Genomic DNA, 8685 nt, shown 5'->3' on the forward strand with positions numbered 1-8685 from the left:
CTCACCACTATCATTCAACATATCTTTGAAAGTTTTAGCTACAGCAATCAGAGAAGAAAAAGGAATCCAAACTGGAAAAGAAGTAAAACTGTCACTGTTTGCAGATGACATGATACTATACATAGAGAACCCTACAGATGTTACTAGAAAACTACTAGAGCCATTCAATGAATTTGGTAAAGTAGCAGGGTACAAAATTAATGCACAGAAATCTCTTCATTCCTATACACTAATGATGAAAAATCTGAAAGTGAAATTAAGGAAACACTCCCACTTACCATTGCAACAAAAAGCATAAAATACCTAGGAATAAACCTACCTAAGGAGACAAAAGACCTGTATGCAGAAAACTATAAGATACTGATGAAGGGTAGTTTTATTTTATTTTATTGAGAGTGAAATAATTCTTTATTTGGGCTGGTTGGGAGAGGGAAGATGAGGCTAAGCTGGACTCACATGGGGAGTGGCACCCAGGAGCTCCTCAGGGGGCCAGCCCCTGTGCCCCTTGGCTGTGTCACAGGAGCAGCCACGGGCAGCCCCCTGGACAGACGTGGTGGCTCCCTCTGTCCTTCCTACTTGTGTGGCCAGGCCTCGGGGGCCCTCTGCAGGCAGTACTGGGTGACAGGCAGTGACAAAACCAGGCTGCCGGCATGGCACCCCATCCAGTACAGGCCATAGCCCGGGAAGCCCAAGAAGGCGGCCTTCATGGTCAGCCAGGACACTCTGCCAGAGACGGACAGCAGGGGAACCATCATTATCTCCTGGATGTTGAGGTCAGTGATCCAGTTCTTGATGCCAGGGACATGGCCCATGCCCACAATGCCCATCACCATGGAGGGGACGCACTTTCTGCACTCAGCATCAGAGGCACGCAGAAGCTCCAGGTACCAGGCCACCTGCCTCAGCATGTAGGTCAGGTAGATGTCCCGCTCAGACATGATGGTGCAGTGCAGGTCAGGCAAATCGCCGATCATCTCGGCCATCATCTGCTCCAGCAGGTCCTGCTTGCACCACTCCACATCATCCTTGCTGATAGGGTCTGACAGGAAACATAGGCCCCAGGCCAGCTTGATCTTCTGCAAGAAGGAGAGGGTGGCAATGGCCCTCTTGAAGGTAACGGGGATAGGCTGGTCACCCAGGTGGAACTTGCAGAAAGGCACCTTGCTGGCCTCCTTGAAAACCTCCCTGAACTCACCTCCAGGGGCCATGCCCAGCTTCTCAGTGATGTGGGCGGAAACCTTCAGCAGCAGCATCTGCACAAGTCCTGACATGACCCCGTTCTGCCTTATGGCCTGCTGCAGCTTCTCCAGGCTGATGTCCTTGGCCTCACGCAGCAGTGTACACTTGTTCGTCTTCAGCACGTGAGACTGCACCTCCCAGATGGCCTTCACCATGTCCTTCTTGCTGTCGTCACTGAAGTGCGCCCTGCCCACCATGTGCACCCAGCTCCCATCCTCGGTCATGAGGGAAGATGATACAAATGATAGATAGATATACCATGTTGTTGGATTTGAGAAATCAACATTGTGAAAATGACTATACAGATTCAACGCAATCCTTATCAAACTACAAATTGCATTTTTCACAGAACTAGAACAAAAATTTTCACAATTTGTATAGAAACACAAAAGACCCCGAATAGCCAAAGTAATCTTGAGAAAGAAAAACAGAGTTGGAGGAATCAGGCTCCCTGACTTCAGACTATACTACAAAGCTACAGAAATCAAGACAGTATGGCACAAAAACAGAAATATAGATCAATGGGACAGGATAGAAAGCCCAGAGGTAAACCCACGCACATATGGACACCTTATCTTTGATAAAGGAGGCAAGAATACACAATGGATAAAAGACAGCCTCTTCAATAAGTGGTGCTGGGAAAACTGGACAGATACATATAAATGAATGAAATTAGAACACTCCCTAACACCATACACAAAAATAAACTCAACATGGATTAAAGACCTAAATGTAAAGTCAGACACTATAAAACTCTTAGAGGAAAACATAGGCAGAACACTCTATGACATAAATCACAGCAAGATCCTTTTTGACCCACCTTCTAGAGAAATGGAGATAAAAACAAAAATAAACAAATGGGACCTAATGAAACTTCAAAACTTTTGCACAGCAAAGGAAACCATAAACAAGATGAAAAGACAACCATCAGAATAGAAGAAAATATTTGCAAACGAAGCAACTGACAAAGGATTAATCTCTAAAATTTAGAAGCAGCTCATGCAGCTCAATATCCAAAAAGAAAAAAAAAAAAACCCAATCCAAAAATGGGCAGAAGACCTAAATAGACATTTCTACAAAGAAGGTATACAGATTTCCAACACACATGAAAGGATGCAGATCACTAATCATTAGAGAAATGCAAATCAAAACCACAATGAGGGATCACCTCACACCAGTCAGAATGGCCATCATCAAACAATCTTCAAACAACAAATGCTGGAGAGGGTGTGGAGAAAAGGGAACCTCTTGCACTGTTGGTGGGAATGTAAATTGATACAGCCACTATGGAGAACAGTATGAAGGTTCCTTAAAAAACTAAAAATAGAACTACCATGTGACCCAGCAATCCCACTACTGGGCATATACCCTGAGAAAACCATAATTCAAAAAGAGTCATGTACCAAAATGTTCATTGCAGCTCTATTTACAATAGCCAGGACATGGAAGCAACCTAGGTGTCCATCGACTGATGAATGGGTAAAGAAGATGTGGCACATATCTACAATGGAATAGTCCTCAGCCATAAAAAGAAACGAAGTTGAGTTATCTGTAGTGAGGCAGATGGACATAAAGTCTGTCATACAGAGTGAAATAAGTCAGAAAGAGAAAAACAAATACCATGTGCTAACACATATATATGGAATCTAAAAGAAAAAAAATGGTTCTGATGAACCTAGGGGCAGGACAGGATAAAGACACAAGACGTAGAGAATGGACTTGAGGACACGAGGAGGGAGAAGGGTAAGCTGGGTAACATTGACATATATACAATACCAAATGTAAAATAGATAGCTAGTGGGAAGCCACTGCATAGCACAGCTCGGTGCTTTGTGACCACCTAGAGGGTGGGATAAGGAGGGTGGGAGGGAGATGCAAGAGGGAGGGGATATGGGGATATGTCTATACATATAGCTGATTCACTTTGTTATACAGCAGAAACTAACACAACATTGTAAAGCAATTATACTCCAATAAAGATGTTAAAAAAAAAAAAAAAAAAAGCAGGCAGTGACTTCCCTGGTGGTACAGTGGTTAAGAATCCGCCTGCCAATGCAGGGAACACGGGTTCGATCCTTGGTCCAGGAAGATCCCAAATGCCACAAAGCAACTAAGCCCATGTGCACCACAACTACTGAACCTGCGCTTTAGAGTCCATGAGCCACAACTCCTGAGCCCACGTGCCACAACTACTGAAGCCCATGCACCTAGAGCCTGTGTTCTACAACAAGAGAAGCCACCACAATGAGAAGTCCACGCACCACAATGAAGAGTAGCCCCCACTCACCACAACTAGAAAAAGCCCACACGCAGCAATGAAGACCCAGCACAACCAAAAGTAAATAAATAAAAGCAATCATTTATCTAAAAAAAAAAAAGGAAGAAGAAGAATAAGAAGCAGGCAGAGGGGTTGTATTTGAGGGTAGCCTGGGGATTATAGCAATCACGAATAATAAACGTAGGGACCATAATTTCTGGCTTACATGTACTCCCACAGATATTTAATCTTCTCTACATTCTGATGAGGTGTCTATTGTTCTTCCCACTTAGGGATGAGTAAAAAAGTTCAGAAATCATCTGATGTGATAGATGCAGTAAGAAGATACGGACCATGGAGCAGATGCTTGGGTGTCAGCTCTGTTTCCAATAAGTGCTGGCAGTGCAATACAGGCCCAACTACTTAAATGTTCTATGCCTCTAGCTTTCTCATCTCTAAAATGGGGTAATAATATTACTTACTTCATGAGATTTTCCTAAAGATTAAATGTATGCTTAGAAAGAGAGCTTGGCACATTATAAGTGGTATATAGGTGCTGTTGCTGTCACTACTACTATTACTACTGTGATTATTATTATTACCTGAATTGCCAACTAAGGAGAGCTATATTCTCCTACATAATTCTCTGTCCCCAAGAGTCTCAAATGCCTACAGCTATAGCCAATCAGCTTCCACCACAGATTTAGCTACACCCCAGGCTCAAAACCCAATCATCTGGTACTTAGAAGAACTTAAGAAGCCCATAGCCTGCTGTTCAAGATTCATCTTGTCAGCCTTGGTGCTTGGACCCTTTCTGATCTTGTGTCCCATGAACACTGGGGATCTGTCTCATGCCTCAGCATCCATTTTCCCAAGGCTATGAGGGACCGAGGTGCAGGGGGTGTCCTGCAAGCAGCAAGCTGACCACCTGCTGAGACTACTCCATCCTGGCACATCCTTGCCTGGCTGGTGCAACACCCTTGAGCTTCTGATCATACCACCACCAAGTGAATCTCCTTCCCTGGTAAACATGCCTGCCCTCTGGATCTGAGACCTCCCTGGCCTACATCAGCCCACCACTAACTAGGTCTTCTTCCAACAAGAGTCACCCAGTTTGAGAATGGCATTTCTTCATTTCTACCAAGTTCCACTTTCCCTTTCAACTACATAATTTGATTTTTTTAAAAATCAATGGCCTCGGGCTTCCCTGGTGGCGCAGTGGTTGAGAGTCCGCCTGCCGATGCAGGGGGCGCGGGTTCGTGCCCCGGTCTGGGAGGATCCCACGTGCCGCGGAGCGGCTGGGCCCGTGGGCCATGGCCGCTGGGCCTGCGCGTCCGGAGCCTGTCCTCCGCAACGGGAGAGGCCGCAACAGTGAGAGGCCCGCGTAACGCATAAAAAAAAAAAAAAAAAATCAATGGCCTCTTGCTAATCAGCCTCCTGCCTTGGCATTTGTGCACTGAGCTTATACAGCAATGCAAAGCACTAGGCTACGTCAGGCCTTCACACAAATGCAATTGCACTTTTATTGCTGCCATAATTTTGAGTTGCTGAGTAACGAGACTGATTTCTCAGAGAAGTGAAAGGCAAATATGTGGCCACTCAGCAGCCAACTTCTTCTTTTTTTTATTTTTTTTTATTTTATTTTTGGCTGTGTTGGGTCTTTGTCGTTGTGCACAGGCTTTCTCTACTTGCGGTAAGCAGGGGCTACTCTTTGCTGTGGTATGTGGACTTCTCATTGCAGTGGCTTCTCTCGTTGTGGAGCATGGGCTCTAGACGCATGGGCTTCAGTAGTTGCAGAATGTGAACTCAGTAGTTGTGGCGCACGGGCTTAGTTGCTCCGTGGCATGTGGAATCTTCCCGGACTAGGGCTCGAACCCATACCCCCTGCATTGGCAGGCAGATTCTTAACCACTACGCCTCCAGGGAAGCCCATCAGCAGCCAACTTCTATTTCTTTATAATTTGGTGCCACCAAGGACTATGTCTCATTTTTCCTCCTTTCTGGTCATAGCAACCTCAACTGTCGAGAATAGCTGGGTGGTGTTCAACCCAAGCAAGATACACCTAGTCCTACTTATTCTTTTAAAAATATACATGAAGGGGAAATACTTCCTGAAAGGTGCAAAAGGAGCTTGGCAGACTCTCTCTCCAGCAAAACAACTATTTAATTGGTGAAAATTATTTTTAAAAAATTATTTAAAGTCTCTAGAAATTGTCCTAAATATGTACAGCAATGGGAGAAACATTCATTCTAGAAAATCTACTAAACCTCAGTAAGAACAGCGAGAGTCTATGGTATTTGAACCACAACTCACTCCCTTACCCCCTACCCCACAGCTCTACATTACAGAAGCTCTGCCCCAAGTCAATGTGTCCAAGAAGAAGAGGGCTCCCCCTCCCTCCGGCTCCCAGCATGGAGCTCCTGTTTCATCTTGTCAGGGGGCAGTCCACTGGTTTTGCTCATCCCCCTCCCCAGCCCCAGGTTGCAGAAGTTCTATTCTGGTTCATGCTGCAGAGAGGACCAGTCTCCCTTCCCTCGCTCAGCCCCTACTTATAGGGGAAAAGCTCTACTCTAGGCTCAGCAGGCTGAGATGACTGGGGACCCAATCACTCTATTCCCAGTTTGCCTGTAGAGAAGAGGTTTCATGTTACTAGAGATAAAGAAGGACTTTTTTTTTTTTTTTTTTTGCGGTACGCGGGCCTCTCACTGTTGTGGCCTCTCCCGTTGCGGAGCACAGGCTCCGGACGTGCAGGCTCAGCGGCCATGGCTCACGGGCCTAGCCGCTCCGCGGCATGTGGGATCTTCCTGGACCGGGGCATGAACCCGTGTCCCCTGCATCGGCAGGCGGACTCTCAACCACTGTGCCACCAGGGAAGCCCAAAAACTACTTTTTTAAAAATGAGAAAGAACTCAAATTAATAACCTAGTCTTTCAACTAGAAAAATAAGAGTGAACTAAACCCCTAAAAAAAAGCAGAAGGAAAGAAATAATAAAGATTAGAGCAGAAAAAATGAAATAGAGAATAGAAAAATGATTTTAAAAAATAAAAACAAAAATTTGGTCCTTTAAAAAGACTAAGAAAATTGACAAACCTTTAACTAGAGTGACCAAGAAAAAAGCAGGAATACTTGACACTAAAATTAGGAATGAAAATGAGAACATCACTACCAGCCTTACAGAAATAAAAAGAATTGTAAAGGAATACTACAAATAACTTTATGCCAACAAATCAGATAAAATAGATGAAATAGGAAGTTCTTAGAAAAACACAAATTATGAAAACTGACCTGAGAAGAAATAGAAAATCTGAATATACCTGTAACAAGTAAAGAAATCAAATTTGTAATTTTAAAACTTCCCACAAGGGAAAGCCAAGGCCCAAATAAGTTCACTGGTAAATTCTACCAAAACTCAAAGAAGAATCAGTACCAATCCCTCATGAAATCTTCCTAAAAAATAGAAGAGAAACATTTCTCAATTCATTCTATGAGGTCATTACTACCCCGATATCAAAACAAAACAAAGACGTCACAAGAAAACTACATACCAGTATCCCTTACGAATATATTTGCACAAATCACTAGCAAAATACTAGCAAACTGATACCAGCAACATGTGAAAAGGATTATATACCATAAGCAAATGAGATTTATCCCAGGAAGGCAAATTCGTTTACTATCTGAAAATCAATTTGTGTAATGCACCATATTAATAGAATAAATGGCAAAAATATCATTTCAAAAGATGCAGAAAAACAATTTGACAGAACCCAACAACCTTTCAAAATTAAAAAAAAAAACCTCAAGAAATTATAAATAGAAGGAAACTTTTTCAACTTGCTAAAGGGATCGAAGAAAACCCACAGCATCTTACTTAACGGTGAAAGTCTGAGCACTTTTCTCCTAATGTCAGGAACAAGACAAGGATGTCCACTCTTGCCACTTCTATTCAATATTGCACTGGGGCGGGGGGGGGGGGGGGGTCACTCAGCAAAGATGCGACACACATGATTAATTTATAAAAATGCTTTATTTCTATACATTGGCAATAAACATTATGGAAAAAATTAAGAATTCAATTCCATTTACAATAGCATGCTATTTCATACTAAGAAATAGAATGAAAAAGAATAACATAGTCAGGAAAAGGAAGTACAAGACTTGTACACTTAAAACTACAAAACATTGTTGAAAGAAATTAAAGATATAAATGAATGGAAAGACATTCCATGTTCATGGATTGGAAGGGTTAATATTAAGATAGCAATACTCACAAAATTCATCTACAGATTTAACACAACCCCTATCAAAATCCTAACTTCCTTTTTTGCAGAAACAGAAAAGCTGATCTTCAAATTCATATGCAAATTAAAGGGACCCAGAATAGCCAAAAGAATCTTGTAAAAACAAGTTGGAAGACTCACACTCCCCAAGTTCAAAACTTGCTGCAAAATTACACTGCAATCAAGACAGTGTGGTACTGGCATAAGGATAGATCAATGGAATGGAATTGAGGGTCTAGAAATAAACCTTTACATTTATAATCAGTTGATTTGCAACAAAAGCGGCAAGACAACTCAATGGAGAAAGAACACTCTCAACAAATGAAGCTGGGACAACTGGATATCCACAAGCAAATGAATAAATTTGCACTCCTACCTCAATTATATACAGAAATTGACTCAAAATGGATCATAGACTTAAATATAAGTGCTAAGTTATAAAAGTCTTAAACAAAAACATAGAAGCAAATTTGTGACTTTGGATTAAGTAATGGTTTCTAAATACTACAACAAAAATACAAGCAATAAAAGGGGGGAAAAAAGGAAATTGGACTGTATCAATATTAAGACTTTTGTGCCACAAATGATACCATCAAGAAAGTGAAAAGATGACCCATGGAATGAAATAAAATATTTGCAAATCTCATACCTAATATGGGACTTATATTCAGAATATATTTTAAAATTCTTAAAACTAACAATGACAAAAACAAATGACACAGTTTTTAAGTGGGTAAGGATCTGAATAGATATTTTTCCAAGGAAGATATACAAATGATCAATAAGTGCATAAAAAGATATTCAACATCATTATTCATAGGGAAATGCAAATCAAAACCACAATTGGATACCACTTTACACCCACTACAGTGGCTATAATCTAAAATACAGGCAATGACAAACATTG

General features: G+C 42.0%; 1 pseudogene; it reads right to left on the reverse strand.

Moving 5' to 3' along the window:
- Positions 1 to 572: 572 nt before the first annotated feature.
- LOC136135936 (traB domain-containing protein pseudogene) lies at positions 573 to 1463 on the reverse strand (annotated as a pseudogene).
- Positions 1464 to 8685: the final 7222 nt, after the last annotated feature.

Source organism: Phocoena phocoena, chromosome 1 (assembly GCF_963924675.1).
Source record: "Phocoena phocoena chromosome 1, mPhoPho1.1, whole genome shotgun sequence".
Taxonomy (NCBI): Eukaryota; Metazoa; Chordata; class Mammalia; order Artiodactyla; family Phocoenidae; genus Phocoena; species Phocoena phocoena.